We start from the raw sequence: 21181 nt of genomic DNA, 5'->3' as shown, positions 1-21181 counted from the left end.
GAAAAGGCTTAAATGACTTTTTTAATTAAGTTTGATGATTGCGCTCAAACAAAATTTCCTAGAACAAAATTTTCAAATGTAACTACTAGATTGTGATACAATACACTATTGGGTGAAGTTTGGTTGACTTCTGCGCAGCGGTTTGGGAGTTAACATCAAAATTACATTTCTCGGCCATATCGCATAGAACTCACTGTGAAAAGGCTTAAATGACTTTTTTAATTAAGTTTGATGATTGCGTTCATACAAAATGTCCTAGAACAAAATTTTCAAATGTAACTACTAGAATGTGATACAATACACTATTGGGTGAAGTTTGGTTGACTTCTGCGCAGCGGTTTGGGAGTTAACATCAAAATTACATTTCTCGGCCATATCGCATAGATCTCACTGTGAAAAGGCTTAAATGGCTTTTTTGACCTAAGTTTGAGGATTGCGCTCAAATCAAATGTCCTAGAACCAAATTTCCACATGTAACTACTAGATTGTGATAAAATGCACTAATGGGTGAAGTTTGGTTGACTTCTGCGCAGCGGTTTGGGAGTTAACATCAAAATTACATTTCTCGGCCATATCGCATAGATCTCACTGTGAAAAGGCTTAAATGACTTTTTTAATTAAGTTTGATGATTGCGCTCAAACAAAATTTCCTAGAACAAAATTTTCAAATGTAACTACTAGATTGTGATACAATACACTATTGGGTGAAGTTTGGTTGACTTCTGCGCAGCGGTTTGGGAGTTAACATCAAAATTACATTTCTCGGCCATATCGCATAGATCTCACTGTGAAAAGGCTTAAATGGCTTTTTTGACCTAAGTTTGAGGATTGCGCTCAAATCAAATGTCCTATAACCAAATTTCCACATGTAACTACTAGATTGTGATACAATACACTAATGGGTGAAGTTTGGTTGACTTCTGCGCAGCGGTTTGGGAGTTAACATCAAAATTACATTTCTCGGCCATATCGCATAGATCTCACTGTGAAAAGGCTTAAATGACTTTTTTAATTAAGTTTGATGATTGCGCTCAAACAAAATTTCCTAGAACAAAATTTTCAAATGTAACTACTAGATTGTGATACAATACACTATTGGGTGAAGTTTGGTTGACTTCTGCGCAGCGGTTTGGGAGTTAACATCAAAATTACATTTCTCGGCCATATCGCATAGATCTCACTGTGAAAAGGCTTAAATGACTTTTTTAATTAAGTTTGATGATTGCGTTCAAACAAAATGTCCTAGAACAAAATTTTCAAATGTAACTACTAGATTGTGATACAATACACTATTGGGTGAAGTTTGGTTGACTTCTGCGCAGCGGTTTGGGAGTTAACATCAAAATTACATTTCTCGGCCATATCGCATAGATCTCACTGTGAAAAGGCTTAAATGGCTTTTTTGACCTAAGTTTGAGGATTGCGCTCAAACAAAATGTCCTAGAACAAAATTTTCAAATGTAACTACTAGATTGTGATACAATACACTATTGGGTGAAGTTTGGTTGACTTCTGCGCAGCGGTTTGGGAGTTAATATCAAAATTACATTTCTCGGCCATATCGCATAGATCTCACTGTGAAAAGGCTTAAATGACTTTTTTAATTAAGTTTGATGATTGCGTTCAAACAAAATGTCCTAGAACAAAATTTTTAAATGTAACTACTAGATTGTGATACAATACACTATTGGGTGAAGTTTGGTTGACTTCTGCGCAGCGGTTTGGGAGTTAACATCAAAATTACATTTCTCGGCCATATCGCATAGATCTCACTGTGAAAAGGCTTAAATGGCTTTTTTGACCTAAGTTTGAGGATTGCGCTCAAATCAAATGTCCTAGAACCAAATTTCCACATGTAACTACTAGATTGTGATAAAATACACTAATGGGTGAAGTTTGGTTGACTTCTGCGCAGCGGTTTGGGAGTTAACATCAAAATTACATTTCTCGGCCATATCGCATAGATCTCACTGTGAAAAGGCTTAAATGACTTTTTTAATTAAGTTTGATGATTGCATTCAAACAAAATGTCCTAGAACAAAATTTTCAAATGTAACTACTAGATTGTGATACAATACACTATTGGGTGAAGTTTGGTTGACTTCTGCGCAGCGGTTTGGGAGTTAACATCAAAATTACATTTCTCGGCCATATCGCATAGATCTCACTGTGAAAAGGCTTAAATGGCTTTTTTGACCTAAGTTTGATGATTGCGCTCAAACAAAATTTCCTAGAACAAAATTTTCAAATGTAACTACTAGATTGTGATACAATACACTATTGGGTGAAGTTTGGTTGACTTCTGCGCAGCGGTTTGGGAGTTAACATCAAAATTACATTTCTCGGCCATATCGCATAGATCTCACTGTGAAAAGGCTTAAATGACTTTTTTAATTAAGTTTGTTGATTGCGTCAAACAAAATGTCCTAGAACAAAATTTTCAAATGTAACTACTAGATTGTGATACAATACACTATTGGGTGAAGTTTGGTTGACTTCTGCGCAGCGGTTTGGGAGTTAACATCAAAATTACATTTCTCGGCCATATCGCGTAGATCTCACTGTGAAAAGGCTTAAATGGCTTTTTTGACCTAAGTTTGAGGATTGCGCTCAAATCAAATGTCCTAGAACCAAATTTCCACATGTAACTACTAGATTGTGATAAAATACACTAATGGGTGAAGTTTGGTTGACTTCTGCGCAGCGGTTTGGGAGTTAACATCAAAATTACATTTCTCGGCCATATCGCATAGATCTCACTGTGAAAAGGCTTAAATGACTTTTTTAATTAAGTTTGAGGATTGCGCTCAAACAAAATTTCCTAGAACAAAATTTTCAAATGTAACTACTAGATTGTGATACAATACACTATTGGGTGAAGTTTGGTTGACTTCTGCGCAGCGGTTTGGGAGTTAACATCAAAATTACATTTCTCGGCCATATCGCATAGATCTCACTGTGAAAAGGCTTAAATGGCTTTTTTGACCTAAGTTTGAGGATTGCGCTCAAATCAAATGTCCTATAACCAAATTTCCACACGTAACTACTAGATTGTGATACAATACACTAATGGGTGAAGTTTGGTTGACTTCTGCGCAGCGGTTTGGGAGTTAACATCAAAATTACATTTCTCGGCCATATCGCATAGATCTCACTGTGAAAAGGCTTAAATGACTTTTTTAATTAAGTTTGATGATTGCGTTCAAACAAAATGTCCTAGAACAAAATTTTCAAATGTAACTACTAGATTGTGATACAATACACTAATGGGTGAAGTTTGGTTGACTTCTGCGCAGCGGTTTGGGAGTTAACATCAAAATTACATTTCTCGGCCATATCGCATAGATCTCACTGTGAAAAGGCTTAAATGACTTTTTTAATTAAGTTTGATGATTGCATTCAAACAAAATGTCCTAGAACAAAATTTTCAAATGTAACTACTAGATTGTGATACAATACACTATTGGGTGAAGTTTGGTTGACGTCTGCGCAGCGGTTTGGGAGTTAACATCAAAATTACATTTCTCGGCCATATCGCATAGATCTCACTGTGAAAAGGCTTAAATGGCTTTTTTGACCTAAGTTTGAGGATTGCGCTCAAATCAAATGTCCTAGAACCAAATTTCCACATGTAACTACTAGATTGTGATACAATACACTAATGGGTGAAGTTTGGTTGACTTCTGCGCAGCGGTTTGGGAGTTAACATCAAAATTACATTTCTCGGCCATATCGCATAGATCTCACTGTGAAAAGGCTTAAATGGCTTTTTTGACCTAAGTTTAATAATTGCGCTCAAACCAAATGTCCTAGAACGAAATTTTAAAATGTAACTACTAGAATGTGATACAATACACTATTGGGTGAAGTTTGGTTGACTTCTGCGCAGCGGTTTGGGAGTTAACATCAAAATTACATTTCTCGGCCATATCGCATAGATCTCACTGTGAAAAGGCTTAAATGGCTTTTTTGACCTAAGTTTGAGGATTGCGCTCAAATCAAATGTCCTAGAACCAAATTTCCACATGTAACTACTAGATTGTGATACAATACACTAATGGGTGAAGTTTGGTTTACTTCTGCGCAGCGGTTTGGGAGTTAACATCAAAATTACATTTCTCGGCCATATCGCATAGATCTCACTGTGAAAAGGCTTAAATGGCTTTTTTGACCTAAGTTTGAGGATTGCGCTCAAATCAAATGTCCTATAACCAAATTTCCACACGTAACTACTAGATTGTGATACAATACACTAATGGGTGAAGTTTGGTTGACTTCTGCGCAGCGGTTTGGGAGTTAACATCAAAATTACATTTCTCGGCCATATCGCATAGATCTCACTGTGAAAAGGCTTAAATGACTTTTTTAATTAAGTTTGATGATTGCGTTCAAACAAAATGTCCTAGAACAAAATTTTTCAATGTAACTACTAGATTGTGATACAATACACTATTGGGTGAAGTTTGGTTGACTTCTGCGCAGCGGTTTGGGAGTTAACATCAAAATTACATTTCTCGGCCATATCGCATAGATCTCACTGTGAAAAGGCTTAAATGGCTTTTTTGACCTAAGTTTGAGGATTGCGCTCAAATCAAATGTCCTAGAACCAAATTTCCACATGTAACTACTAGATTGTGATAAAATACACTAATGGGTGAAGTTTGGTTGACTTCTGCGCAGCGGTTTGGGAGTTAACATCAAAATTACATTTCTCGGCCATATCGCGTAGATCTCACTGTGAAAAGGCTTAAATGGCTTTTTTGACCTAAGTTTGAGGATTGCGCTCAAATCAAATGTCCTAGAACAAAATTTCCACATGTAACTACTAGATTGTGATAAAATACACTAATGGGTGAAGTTTGGTTGACTTCTGCGCAGCGGTTTGGGAGTTAACATCAAAATTACATTTCTCGGCCATATCGCATAGATCTCACTGTGAAAAGGCTTAAATGACTTTTTTAATTAAGTTTGAGGATTGCGCTCAAACAAAATTTCCTAGAACAAAATTTTCAAATGTAACTACTAGATTGTGATACAATACACTATTGGGTGAAGTTTGGTTGACTTCTGCGCAGCGGTTTGGGAGTTAACATCAAAATTACATTTCTCGGCCATATCGCATAGATCTCACTGTGAAAAGGCTTAAATGGCTTTTTTGACCTAAGTTTGAGGATTGCGCTCAAATCAAATGTCCTATAACCAAATTTCCACACGTAACTACTAGATTGTGATACAATACACTAATGGGTGAAGTTTGGTTGACTTCTGCGCAGCGGTTTGGGAGTTAACATCAAAATTACATTTCTCGGCCATATCGCATAGATCTCACTGTGAAAAGGCTTAAATGACTTTTTTAATTAAGTTTGATGATTGCGTTCAAACAAAATGTCCTAGAACAAAATTTTCAAATGTAACTACTAGATTGTGATACAATACACTAATGGGTGAAGTTTGGTTGACTTCTGCGCAGCGGTTTGGGAGTTAACATCAAAATTACATTTCTCGGCCATATCGCATAGATCTCACTGTGAAAAGGCTTAAATGACTTTTTTAATTAAGTTTGATGATTGCATTCAAACAAAATGTCCTAGAACAAAATTTTCAAATGTAACTACTAGATTGTGATACAATACACTATTGGGTGAAGTTTGGTTGACGTCTGCGCAGCGGTTTGGGAGTTAACATCAAAATTACATTTCTCGGCCATATCGCATAGATCTCACTGTGAAAAGGCTTAAATGGCTTTTTTGACCTAAGTTTGAGGATTGCGCTCAAATCAAATGTCCTAGAACCAAATTTCCACATGTAACTACTAGATTGTGATACAATACACTAATGGGTGAAGTTTGGTTGACTTCTGCGCAGCGGTTTGGGAGTTAACATCAAAATTACATTTCTCGGCCATATCGCATAGATCTCACTGTGAAAAGGCTTAAATGGCTTTTTTGACCTAAGTTTAATAATTGCGCTCAAACCAAATGTCCTAGAACGAAATTTTAAAATGTAACTACTAGAATGTGATACAATACACTATTGGGTGAAGTTTGGTTGACTTCTGCGCAGCGGTTTGGGAGTTAACATCAAAATTACATTTCTCGGCCATATCGCATAGATCTCACTGTGAAAAGGCTTAAATGGCTTTTTTGACCTAAGTTTGAGGATTGCGCTCAAATCAAATGTCCTAGAACCAAATTTCCACATGTAACTACTAGATTGTGATACAATACACTAATGGGTGAAGTTTGGTTTACTTCTGCGCAGCGGTTTGGGAGTTAACATCAAAATTACATTTCTCGGCCATATCGCATAGATCTCACTGTGAAAAGGCTTAAATGGCTTTTTTGACCTAAGTTTGAGGATTGCGCTCAAATCAAATGTCCTATAACCAAATTTCCACACGTAACTACTAGATTGTGATACAATACACTAATGGGTGAAGTTTGGTTGACTTCTGCGCAGCGGTTTGGGAGTTAACATCAAAATTACATTTCTCGGCCATATCGCATAGATCTCACTGTGAAAAGGCTTAAATGACTTTTTTAATTAAGTTTGATGATTGCGTTCAAACAAAATGTCCTAGAACAAAATTTTTCAATGTAACTACTAGATTGTGATACAATACACTATTGGGTGAAGTTTGGTTGACTTCTGCGCAGCGGTTTGGGAGTTAACATCAAAATTACATTTCTCGGCCATATCGCATAGATCTCACTGTGAAAAGGCTTAAATGGCTTTTTTGACCTAAGTTTGAGGATTGCGCTCAAATCAAATGTCCTAGAACCAAATTTCCACATGTAACTACTAGATTGTGATAAAATACACTAATGGGTGAAGTTTGGTTGACTTCTGCGCAGCGGTTTGGGAGTTAACATCAAAATTACATTTCTCGGCCATATCGCATAGATCTCACTGTGAAAAGGCTTAAATGACTTTTTTAATTAAGTTTGATGATTGCGCTCAAACAAAATTTCCTAGAACAAAATTTTCAAATGTAACTACTAGATTGTGATACAATACACTAATGGGTGAAGTTTGGTTGACTTCTGCGCAGCGGTTTGGGAGTTAACATCAAAATTACATTTCTCGGCCATATCGCATAGATCTCACTGTGAAAAGGCTTAAATGACTTTTTTAATTAAGTTTGATGATTGCGTTCAAACAAAATGTCCTAGAACAAAATTTTCAAATGTAACTACTAGAATGTGATACAATACACTATTGGGTGAAGTTTGGTTGACTTCTGCGCAGCGGTTTGGGAGTTAACATCAAAATTACATTTCTCGGCCATATCGCATAGATCTCACTGTGAAAAGGCTTAAATGGCTTTTTTGACCTAAGTTTGAGGATTGCGCTCAAATCAAATGTCCTAGAACCAAATTTCCACATGTAACTACTAGATTGTGATAAAATACACTAATGGGTGAAGTTTGGTTGACTTCTGCGCAGCGGTTTGGGAGTTAACATCAAAATTACATTTCTCGGCCATATCGCATAGATCTCACTGTGAAAAGGCTTAAATGACTTTTTTAATTAAGTTTGATGATTGCGCTCAAACAAAATTTCCTAGAACAAAATTTTCAAATGTAACTACTAGATTGTGATACAATACACTATTGGGTGAAGTTTGGTTGACTTCTGCGCAGCGGTTTGGGAGTTAACATCAAAATTACATTTCTCGGCCATATCGCATAGATCTCACTGTGAAAAGGCTTAAATGGCTTTTTTGACCTAAGTTTGAGGATTGCGCTCAAATCAAATGTCCTATAACCAAATTTCCACATGTAACTACTAGATTGTGATACAATACACTAATGGGTGAAGTTTGGTTGACTTCTGCGCAGCGGTTTGGGAGTTAACATCAAAATTACATTTCTCGGCCATATCGCATAGATCTCACTGTGAAAAGGCTTAAATGACTTTTTTAATTAAGTTTGATGATTGCGTTCAAACAAAATGTCCTAGAACAAAATTTTTAAATGTAACTACTAGATTGTGATACAATACACTATTGGGTGAAGTTTGGTTGACTTCTGCGCAGCGGTTTGGGAGTTAACATCAAAATTACATTTCTCGGCCATATCGCATAGATCTCACTGTGAAAAGGCTTAAATGGCTTTTTTGACCTAAGTTTGAGGATTGCGCTCAAATCAAATGTCCTAGAACCAAATTTCCACATGTAACTACTAGATTGTGATAAAATACACTAATGGGTGAAGTTTGGTTGACTTCTGCGCAGCGGTTTGGGAGTTAACATCAAAATTACATTTCTCGGCCATATCGCATAGATCTCACTGTGAAAAGGCTTAAATGACTTTTTTAATTAAGTTTGATGATTGCGCTCAAACAAAATTTCCTAGAACAAAATTTTCAAATGTAACTACTAGATTGTGATACAATACACTAATGGGTGAAGTTTGGTTGACTTCTGCGCAGCGGTTTGGGAGTTAACATCAAAATTACATTTCTCGGCCATATCGCATAGATCTCACTGTGAAAAGGCTTAAATGACTTTTTTAATTAAGTTTGATGATTGCGTTCAAACAAAATGTCCTAGAACAAAATTTTCAAATGTAACTACTAGAATGTGATACAATACACTATTGGGTGAAGTTTGGTTGACTTCTGCGCAGCGGTTTGGGAGTTAACATCAAAATTACATTTCTCGGCCATATCGCATAGATCTCACTGTGAAAAGGCTTAAATGGCTTTTTTGAAATAAGTTTGAGGATTGCGCTCAAATCAAATGTCCTAGAACCAAATTTCCACATGTAACTACTAGATTGTGATAAAATACACTAATGGGTGAAGTTTGGTTGACTTCTGCGCAGCGGTTTGGGAGTTAACATCAAAATTACATTTCTCGGCCATATCGCATAGATCTCACTGTGAAAAGGCTTAAATGACTTTTTTAATTAAGTTTGATGATTGCGCTCAAACAAAATTTCCTAGAACAAAATTTTCAAATGTAACTACTAGATTGTGATACAATACACTATTGGGTGAAGTTTGGTTGACTTCTGCGCAGCGGTTTGGGAGTTAACATCAAAATTACATTTCTCGGCCATATCGCATAGATCTCACTGTGAAAAGGCTTAAATGGCTTTTTTGACCTAAGTTTGAGGATTGCGCTCAAATCAAATGTCCTATAACCAAATTTCCACATGTAACTACTAGATTGTGATACAATACACTAATGGGTGAAGTTTGGTTGACTTCTGCGCAGCGGTTTGGGAGTTAACATCAAAATTACATTTCTCGGCCATATCGCATAGATCTCACTGTGAAAAGGCTTAAATGACTTTTTTAATTAAGTTTGATGATTGCGTTCAAACAAAATGTCCTAGAACAAAATTTTTAAATGTAACTACTAGATTGTGATACAATACACTATTGGGTGAAGTTTGGTTGACTTCTGCGCAGCGGTTTGGGAGTTAACATCAAAATTACATTTCTCGGCCATATCGCATAGATCTCACTGTGAAAAGGCTTAAATGGCTTTTTTGACCTAAGTTTGAGGATTGCGCTCAAATCAAATGTCCTAGAACCAAATTTCCACATGTAACTACTAGATTGTGATAAAATACACTAATGGGTGAAGTTTGGTTGACTTCTGCGCAGCGGTTTGGGAGTTAACATCAAAATTACATTTCTCGGCCATATCGCATAGATCTCACTGTGAAAAGGCTTAAATGACTTTTTTAATTAAGTTTGATGATTGCGCTCAAACAAAATTTCCTAGAACAAAATTTTCAAATGTAACTACTAGATTGTGATACAATACACTATTGGGTGAAGTTTGGTTGACTTCTGCGCAGCGGTTTGGGAGTTAACATCAAAATTACATTTCTCGGCCATATCGCATAGATCTCACTGTGAAAAGGCTTAAATGACTTTTTTAATTAAGTTTGATGATTGCGTTCAAACAAAATGTCCTAGAACAAAATTTTCAAATGTAACTACTAGATTGTGATACAATACACTATTGGGTGAAGTTTGGTTGACTTCTGCGCAGCGGTTTGGGAGTTAACATCAAAATTACATTTCTCGGCCATATCGCGTAGATCTCACTGTGAAAAGGCTTAAATGGCTTTTTTGACCTAAGTTTGAGGATTGCGCTCAAATCAAATGTCCTAGAACCAAATTTCCACATGTAACTACTAGATTGTGATAAAATACACTAATGGGTGAAGTTTGGTTGACTTCTGCGCAGCGGTTTGGGAGTTAACATCAAAATTACATTTCTCGGCCATATCGCATAGATCTCACTGTGAAAAGGCTTAAATGACTTTTTTAATTAAGTTTGAGGATTGCGCTCAAACAAAATTTCCTAGAACAAAATTTTCAAATGTAACTACTAGATTGTGATACAATACACTATTGGGTGAAGTTTGGTTGACTTCTGCGCAGCGGTTTGGGAGTTAACATCAAAATTACATTTCTCGGCCATATCGCATAGATCTCACTGTGAAAAGGCTTAAATGGCTTTTTTGACCTAAGTTTGAGGATTGCGCTCAAATCAAATGTCCTATAACCAAATTTCCACACGTAACTACTAGATTGTGATACAATACACTAATGGGTGAAGTTTGGTTGACTTCTGCGCAGCGGTTTGGGAGTTAACATCAAAATTACATTTCTCGGCCATATCGCATAGATCTCACTGTGAAAAGGCTTAAATGACTTTTTTAATTAAGTTTGATGATTGCGTTCAAACAAAATGTCCTAGAACAAAATTTTTAAATGTAACTACTAGATTGTGATACAATACACTATTGGGTGAAGTTTGGTTGACTTCTGCGCAGCGGTTTGGGAGTTAACATCAAAATTACATTTCTCGGCCATATCGCATAGATCTCACTGTGAAAAGGCTTAAATGGCTTTTTTGACCTAAGTTTGAGGATTGCGCTCAAATCAAATGTCCTAGAACCAAATTTCCACATGTAACTACTAGATTGTGATAAAATACACTAATGGGTGAAGTTTGGTTGACTTCTGCGCAGCGGTTTGGGAGTTAACATCAAAATTACATTTCTCGGCCATATCGCATAGATCTCACTGTGAAAAGGCTTAAATGACTTTTTTAATTAAGTTTGATGATTGCGCTCAAACAAAATTTCCTAGAACAAAATTTTCAAATGTAACTACTAGATTGTGATACAATACACTATTGGGTGAAGTTTGGTTGACTTCTGCGCAGCGGTTTGGGAGTTAACATCAAAATTACATTTCTCGGCCATATCGCATAGATCTCACTGTGAAAAGGCTTAAATGACTTTTTTAATTAAGTTTGATGATTGCGTTCATACAAAATGTCCTAGAACAAAATTTTCAAATGTAACTACTAGAATGTGATACAATACACTATTGGGTGAAGTTTGGTTGACTTCTGCGCAGCGGTTTGGGAGTTAACATCAAAATTACATTTCTCGGCCATATCGCATAGATCTCACTGTGAAAAGGCTTAAATGGCTTTTTTGACCTAAGTTTGAGGATTGCGCTCAAATCAAATGTCCTAGAACCAAATTTCCACATGTAACTACTAGATTGTGATAAAATGCACTAATGGGTGAAGTTTGGTTGACTTCTGCGCAGCGGTTTGGGAGTTAACATCAAAATTACATTTCTCGGCCATATCGCATAGATCTCACTGTGAAAAGGCTTAAATGACTTTTTTAATTAAGTTTGATGATTGCGCTCAAACAAAATTTCCTAGAACAAAATTTTCAAATGTAACTACTAGATTGTGATACAATACACTATTGGGTGAAGTTTGGTTGACTTCTGCGCAGCGGTTTGGGAGTTAACATCAAAATTACATTTCTCGGCCATATCGCATAGATCTCACTGTGAAAAGGCTTAAATGGCTTTTTTGACCTAAGTTTGAGGATTGCGCTCAAATCAAATGTCCTATAACCAAATTTCCACATGTAACTACTAGATTGTGATACAATACACTAATGGGTGAAGTTTGGTTGACTTCTGCGCAGCGGTTTGGGAGTTAACATCAAAATTACATTTCTCGGCCATATCGCATAGATCTCACTGTGAAAAGGCTTAAATGACTTTTTTAATTAAGTTTGATGATTGCGCTCAAACAAAATTTCCTAGAACAAAATTTTCAAATGTAACTACTAGATTGTGATACAATACACTATTGGGTGAAGTTTGGTTGACTTCTGCGCAGCGGTTTGGGAGTTAACATCAAAATTACATTTCTCGGCCATATCGCATAGATCTCACTGTGAAAAGGCTTAAATGACTTTTTTAATTAAGTTTGATGATTGCGTTCAAACAAAATGTCCTAGAACAAAATTTTCAAATGTAACTACTAGATTGTGATACAATACACTATTGGGTGAAGTTTGGTTGACTTCTGCGCAGCGGTTTGGGAGTTAACATCAAAATTACATTTCTCGGCCATATCGCATAGATCTCACTGTGAAAAGGCTTAAATGGCTTTTTTGACCTAAGTTTGAGGATTGCGCTCAAACAAAATGTCCTAGAACAAAATTTTCAAATGTAACTACTAGATTGTGATACAATACACTATTGGGTGAAGTTTGGTTGACTTCTGCGCAGCGGTTTGGGAGTTAATATCAAAATTACATTTCTCGGCCATATCGCATAGATCTCACTGTGAAAAGGCTTAAATGACTTTTTTAATTAAGTTTGATGATTGCGTTCAAACAAAATGTCCTAGAACAAAATTTTTAAATGTAACTACTAGATTGTGATACAATACACTATTGGGTGAAGTTTGGTTGACTTCTGCGCAGCGGTTTGGGAGTTAACATCAAAATTACATTTCTCGGCCATATCGCATAGATCTCACTGTGAAAAGGCTTAAATGGCTTTTTTGACCTAAGTTTGAGGATTGCGCTCAAATCAAATGTCCTAGAACCAAATTTCCACATGTAACTACTAGATTGTGATAAAATACACTAATGGGTGAAGTTTGGTTGACTTCTGCGCAGCGGTTTGGGAGTTAACATCAAAATTACATTTCTCGGCCATATCGCATAGATCTCACTGTGAAAAGGCTTAAATGACTTTTTTAATTAAGTTTGATGATTGCATTCAAACAAAATGTCCTAGAACAAAATTTTCAAATGTAACTACTAGATTGTGATACAATACACTATTGGGTGAAGTTTGGTTGACTTCTGCGCAGCGGTTTGGGAGTTAACATCAAAATTACATTTCTCGGCCATATCGCATAGATCTCACTGTGAAAAGGCTTAAATGGCTTTTTTGACCTAAGTTTGATGATTGCGCTCAAACAAAATTTCCTAGAACAAAATTTTCAAATGTAACTACTAGATTGTGATACAATACACTATTGGGTGAAGTTTGGTTGACTTCTGCGCAGCGGTTTGGGAGTTAACATCAAAATTACATTTCTCGGCCATATCGCATAGATCTCACTGTGAAAAGGCTTAAATGACTTTTTTAATTAAGTTTGTTGATTGCGTTCAAACAAAATGTCCTAGAACAAAATTTTCAAATGTAACTACTAGATTGTGATACAATACACTATTGGGTGAAGTTTGGTTGACTTCTGCGCAGCGGTTTGGGAGTTAACATCAAAATTACATTTCTCGGCCATATCGCGTAGATCTCACTGTGAAAAGGCTTAAATGGCTTTTTTGACCTAAGTTTGAGGATTGCGCTCAAATCAAATGTCCTAGAACCAAATTTCCACATGTAACTACTAGATTGTGATAAAATACACTAATGGGTGAAGTTTGGTTGACTTCTGCGCAGCGGTTTGGGAGTTAACATCAAAATTACATTTCTCGGCCATATCGCATAGATCTCACTGTGAAAAGGCTTAAATGACTTTTTTAATTAAGTTTGAGGATTGCGCTCAAACAAAATTTCCTAGAACAAAATTTTCAAATGTAACTACTAGATTGTGATACAATACACTATTGGGTGAAGTTTGGTTGACTTCTGCGCAGCGGTTTGGGAGTTAACATCAAAATTACATTTCTCGGCCATATCGCATAGATCTCACTGTGAAAAGGCTTAAATGGCTTTTTTGACCTAAGTTTGAGGATTGCGCTCAAATCAAATGTCCTATAACCAAATTTCCACACGTAACTACTAGATTGTGATACAATACACTAATGGGTGAAGTTTGGTTGACTTCTGCGCAGCGGTTTGGGAGTTAACATCAAAATTACATTTCTCGGCCATATCGCATAGATCTCACTGTGAAAAGGCTTAAATGACTTTTTTAATTAAGTTTGATGATTGCGTTCAAACAAAATGTCCTAGAACAAAATTTTCAAATGTAACTACTAGATTGTGATACAATACACTAATGGGTGAAGTTTGGTTGACTTCTGCGCAGCGGTTTGGGAGTTAACATCAAAATTACATTTCTCGGCCATATCGCATAGATCTCACTGTGAAAAGGCTTAAATGACTTTTTTAATTAAGTTTGATGATTGCATTCAAACAAAATGTCCTAGAACAAAATTTTCAAATGTAACTACTAGATTGTGATACAATACACTATTGGGTGAAGTTTGGTTGACGTCTGCGCAGCGGTTTGGGAGTTAACATCAAAATTACATTTCTCGGCCATATCGCATAGATCTCACTGTGAAAAGGCTTAAATGGCTTTTTTGACCTAAGTTTGAGGATTGCGCTCAAATCAAATGTCCTAGAACCAAATTTCCACATGTAACTACTAGATTGTGATACAATACACTAATGGGTGAAGTTTGGTTGACTTCTGCGCAGCGGTTTGGGAGTTAACATCAAAATTACATTTCTCGGCCATATCGCATAGATCTCACTGTGAAAAGGCTTAAATGGCTTTTTTGACCTAAGTTTAATAATTGCGCTCAAACCAAATGTCCTAGAACGAAATTTTAAAATGTAACTACTAGAATGTGATACAATACACTATTGGGTGAAGTTTGGTTGACTTCTGCGCAGCGGTTTGGGAGTTAACATCAAAATTACATTTCTCGGCCATATCGCATAGATCTCACTGTGAAAAGGCTTAAATGGCTTTTTTGACCTAAGTTTGAGGATTGCGCTCAAATCAAATGTCCTAGAACCAAATTTCCACATGTAACTACTAGATTGTGATACAATACACTAATGGGTGAAGTTTGGTTTACTTCTGCGCAGCGGTTTGGGAGTTAACATCAAAATTACATTTCTCGGCCATATCGCATAGATCTCACTGTGAAAAGGCTTAAATGGCTTTTTTGACCTAAGTTTGAGGATTGCGCTCAAATCAAATGTCCTATAACCAAATTTCCACACGTAACTACTAGATTGTGATACAATACACTAATGGGTGAAGTTTGGTTGACTTCTGCGCAGCGGTTTGGGAGTTAACATCAAAATTACATTTCTCGGCCATATCGCATAGATCTCACTGTGAAAAGGCTTAAATGACTTTTTTAATTAAGTTTGATGATTGCGTTCAAACAAAATGTCCTAGAACAAAATTTTTCAATGTAACTACTAGATTGTGATACAATACACTATTGGGTGAAGTTTGGTTGACTTCTGCGCAGCGGTTTGGGAGTTAACATCAAAATTACATTTCTCGGCCATATCGCATAGATCTCACTGTGAAAAGGCTTAAATGGCTTTTTTGACCTAAGTTTGAGGATTGCGCTCAAATCAAATGTCCTAGAACCAAATTTCCACATGTAACTACTAGATTGTGATAAAATACACTAATGGGTGAAGTTTGGTTGACTTCTGCGCAGCGGTTTGGGAGTTAACATCAAAATTACATTTCTCGGCCATATCGCATAGATCTCACTGTGAAAAGGCTTAAATGACTTTTTTAATTAAGTTTGATGATTGCGCTCAAACAAAATTTCCTAGAACAAAATTTTCAAATGTAACTACTAGATTGTGATACAATACACTAATGGGTGAAGTTTGGTTGACTTCTGCGCAGCGGTTTGGGAGTTAACATCAAAATTACATTTCTCGGCCATATCGCATAGATCTCACTGTGAAAAGGCTTAAATGACTTTTTTAATTAAGTTTGATGATTGCGTTCAAACAAAATGTCCTAGAACAAAATTTTCAAATGTAACTACTAGAATGTGATACAATACACTATTGGGTGAAGTTTGGTTGACTTCTGCGCAGCGGTTTGGGAGTTAACATCAAAATTACATTTCTCGGCCATATCGCATAGATCTCACTGTGAAAAGGCTTAAATGGCTTTTTTGACCTAAGTTTGAGGATTGCGCTCAAATCAAATGTCCTAGAACCAAATTTCCACATGTAACTACTAGATTGTGATAAAATACACTAATGGGTGAAGTTTGGTTGACTTCTGCGCAGCGGTTTGGGAGTTAACATCAAAATTACATTTCTCGGCCATATCGCATAGATCTCACTGTGAAAAGGCTTAAATGACTTTTTTAATTAAGTTTGATGATTGCGCTCAAACAAAATTTCCTAGAACAAAATTTTCAAATGTAACTACTAGATTGTGATACAATACACTATTGGGTGAAGTTTGGTTGACTTCTGCGCAGCGGTTTGGGAGTTAACATCAAAATTACATTTCTCGGCCATATCGCATAGATCTCACTGTGAAAAGGCTTAAATGGCTTTTTTGACCTAAGTTTGAGGATTGCGCTCAAATCAAATGTCCTATAACCAAATTTCCACATGTAACTACTAGATTGTGATACAATACACTAATGGGTGAAGTTTGGTTGACTTCTGCGCAGCGGTTTGGGAGTTAACATCAAAATTACATTTCTCGGCCATATCGCATAGATCTCACTGTGAAAAGGCTTAAATGACTTTTTTAATTAAGTTTGATGATTGCGTTCAAACAAAATGTCCTAGAACAAAATTTTTAAATGTAACTACTAGATTGTGATACAATACACTATTGGGTGAAGTTTGGTTGACTTCTGCGCAGCGGTTTGGGAGTTAACATCAAAATTACATTTCTCGGCCATATCGCATAGATCTCACTGTGAAAAGGCTTAAATGGCTTTTTTGACCTAAGTTTGAGGATTGCGCTCAAATCAAATGTCCTAGAACCAAATTTCCACATGTAACTACTAGATTGTGATAAAATACACTAATGGGTGAAGTTTGGTTGACTTCTGCGCAGCGGTTTGGGAGTTAACATCAAAATTACATTTCTCGGCCATATCGCATAGATCTCACTGTGAAAAGGCTTAAATGACTTTTTTAATTAAGTTTGATGATTGCGCTCAAACAAAATTTCCTAGAACAAAATTTTCAAATGTAACTACTAGATTGTGATACAATACACTATTGGGTGAAGTTTGGTTGACTTCTGCGCAGCGGTTTGGGAGTTAACATCAAAATTACATTTCTCGGCCATATCGCATAGATCTCACTGTGAAAAGGCTTAAATGACTTTTTTAATTAAGTTTGATGATTGCGTTCAAACAAAATGTCCTAGAACAAAATTTTCAAATGTAACTACTAGATTGTGATACAATACACTATTGGGTGAAGTTTGGTTGACTTCTGCGCAGCGGTTTGGGAGTTAACATCAAAATTACATTTCTCGGCCATATCGCGTAGATCTCACTGTGAAAAGGCTTAAATGGCTTTTTTGACCTAAGTTTGAGGATTGCGCTCAAATCAAATGTCCTAGAACCAAATTTCCACATGTAACTACTAGATTGTGATAAAATACACTAATGGGTGAAGTTTGGTTGACTTCTGCGCAGCGGTTTGGGAGTTAACATCAAAATTACATTTCTCGGCCATATCGCATAGATCTCACTGTGAAAAGGCTTAAATGACTTTTTTAATTAAGTTTGAGGATTGCGCTCAAACAAAATTTCCTAGAACAAAATTTTCAAATGTAACTACTAGATTGTGATACAATACACTATTGGGTGAAGTTTGGTTGACTTCTGCGCAGCGGTTTGGGAGTTAACATCAAAATTACATTTCTCGGCCATATCGCATAGATCTCACTGTGAAAAGGCTTAAATGGCTTTTTTGACCTAAGTTTGAGGATTGCGCTCAAATCAAATGTCCTATAACCAAATTTCCACACGTAACTACTAGATTGTGATACAATACACTAATGGGTGAAGTTTGGTTGACTTCTGCGCAGCGGTTTGGGAGTTAACATCAAAATTACATTTCTCGGCCATATCGCATAGATCTCACTGTGAAAAGGCTTAAATGACTTTTTTAATTAAGTTTGATGATTGCGTTCAAACAAAATGTCCTAGAACAAAATTTTTAAATGTAACTACTAGATTGTGATACAATACACTATTGGGTGAAGTTTGGTTGACTTCTGCGCAGCGGTTTGGGAGTTAACATCAAAATTACATTTCTCGGCCATATCGCATAGATCTCACTGTGAAAAGGCTTAAATGGCTTTTTTGACCTAAGTTTGAGGATTGCGCTCAAATCAAATGTCCTAGAACCAAATTTCCACATGTAACTACTAGATTGTGATAAAATACACTAATGGGTGAAGTTTGGTTGACTTCTGCGCAGCGGTTTGGGAGTTAACATCAAAATTACATTTCTCGGCCATATCGCATAGATCTCACTGTGAAAAGGCTTAAATGACTTTTTTAATTAAGTTTGATGATTGCGCTCAAACAAAATTTCCTAGAACAAAATTTTCAAATGTAACTACTAGATTGTGATACAATACACTATTGGGTGAAGTTTGGTTGACTTCTGCGCAGCGGTTTGGGAGTTAACATCAAAATTACATTTCTCGGCCATATCGCATAGATCTCACTGTGAAAAGGCTTAAATGACTTTTTTAATTAAGTTTGATGATTGCGTTCATACAAAATGTCCTAGAACAAAATTTTCAAATGTAACTACTAGAATGTGATACAATACACTATTGGGTGAAGTTTGGTTGACTTCTGCGCAGCGGTTTGGGAGTTAACATCAAAATTACATTTCTCGGCCATATCGCATAGATCTCACTGTGAAAAGGCTTAAATGGCTTTTTTGACCTAAGTTTGAGGATTGCGCTCAAATCAAATGTCCTAGAACCAAATTTCCACATGTAACTACTAGATTGTGATAAAATGCACTAATGGGTGAAGTTTGGTTGACTTCTGCGCAGCGGTTTGGGAGTTAACATCAAAATTACATTTCTCGGCCATATCGCATAGATCTCACTGTGAAAAGGCTTAAATGACTTTTTTAATTAAGTTTGATGATTGCGCTCAAACAAAATTTCCTAGAACAAAATTTTCAAATGTAACTACTAGATTGTGATACAATACACTATTGGGTGAAGTTTGGTTGACTTCTGCGCAGCGGTTTGGGAGTTAACATCAAAATTACATTTCTCGGCCATATCGCATAGATCTCACTGTGAAAAGGCTTAAATGGCTTTTTTGACCTAAGTTTGAGGATTGCGCTCAAATCAAATGTCCTATAACCAAATTTCCACATGTAACTACTAGATTGTGATACAATACACTAATGGGTGAAGTTTGGTTGACTTCTGCGCAGCGGTTTGGGAGTTAACATCAAAATTACATTTCTCGGCCATATCGCATAGATCTCACTGTGAAAAGGCTTAAATGACTTTTTTAATTAAGTTTGATGATTGCGCTCAAACAAAATTTCCTAGAACAAAATTTTCAAATGTAACTACTAGATTGTGATACAATACACTATTGGGTGAAGTTTGGTTGACTTCTGCGCAGCGGTTTGGGAGTTAACATCAAAATTACATTTCTCGGCCATATCGCATAGATCTCACTGTGAAAAGGCTTAAATGACTTTTTTAATTAAGTTTGATGATTGCGTTCAAACAAAATGTCCTAGAACAAAATTTTCAAATGTAACTACTAGATTGTGATACAATACACTATTGGGTGAAGTTTGGTTTACTTCTGCGCAGCGGTTTGGGAGTTAACATCAAAATTACATTTCTCGGCCATATCGCATAGATCTCACTGTGAAAAGGCTTAAATGGCTTTTTTGACCTAAGTTTGAGGATTGCGCTCAAACAAAATGTCCTAGAACAAAATTTTCAAATGTAACTACTAGATTGTGATACAATACACTATTGGGTGAAGTTTGGTTGACTTCTGCGCAGCGGTTTGGGAGTTAACATCAAAATTACATTTCTCGGCCATATCGCATAGATCTCACTGTGAAAAGGCTTAAATGACTTTTTTAATTAAGTTTGATGATTGCGTTCAAACAAAATGTCCTAGAACAAAATTTTTAAATGTAACTACTAGATTGTGATAAAATACACTATTGGGTGAAGTTTGGTTGACTTCTGCGCAGCGGTTTGGGAGTTAACATCAAAATTACATTTCTCGGCCATATCGCATAGATCTCACTGTGAAAAGGCTTAAATGGCTTTTTTGACCTAAGTTTGAGGATTGCGCTCAAATCAAATGTCCTAGAACCAAATTTCCACATGTAACTACTAGATTGTGATAAAATACACTAATGGGTGAAGTTTGGTTGACTTCTGCGCAGCGGTTTGGGAGTTAACATCAAAATTACATTTCTCGGCCATATCGCATAGATCTCACTGTGAAAAGGCTTAAATGACTTTTTTAATTAAGTTTGATGATTGCATTCAAACAAAATGTCCTAGAACAAAATTTTCAAATGTAACTACTAGATTGTGATACAATACACTATTGGGTGAAGTTTGGTTGACTTCTGCGCAGCGGTTTGGGAGTTAACATCAAAATTACATTTCTCGGCCATATCGCATAGATCTCACTGTGAAAAGGCTTAAATGGCTTTTTTGACCTAAGTTTGAGGATTGCGCTCAAATCAAATGTCCTAGAACCAAATTTCCACATGTAACTACTAGATTGTGATACAATACACTAATGGGTGAAGTTTGGTTGACTTCTGCGCAGCGGTTTGGGAGTTAACATCAAAATTACATTTCTCGGCCATATCGCATAGATCTCACTGTGAAAAGGCTTAAATGACTTTTTTAATTAAGTTTGATGATTGCGCTCAAACAAAATTTCCTAGAACAAAATTTTCAAATGTAACTACTAGATTGTGATACAATACACTATTGGGTGAAGTTTGGTTGACTTCTGCGCAGCGGTTTGGGAGTTAACATCAAAATTACATTTCTCGGCCATATCGCATAGATCTCACTGTGAAAAGGCTTAAATGGCTTTTTTGACCTAAGTTTGAGGATTGCGCTCAAATC

Source organism: Corythoichthys intestinalis, chromosome 7, assembly GCF_030265065.1.
Source record: "Corythoichthys intestinalis isolate RoL2023-P3 chromosome 7, ASM3026506v1, whole genome shotgun sequence".
Classification (NCBI taxonomy): domain Eukaryota; kingdom Metazoa; phylum Chordata; class Actinopteri; order Syngnathiformes; family Syngnathidae; genus Corythoichthys; species Corythoichthys intestinalis.
Note: the sequence above shows the minus strand (reverse complement) of the source record.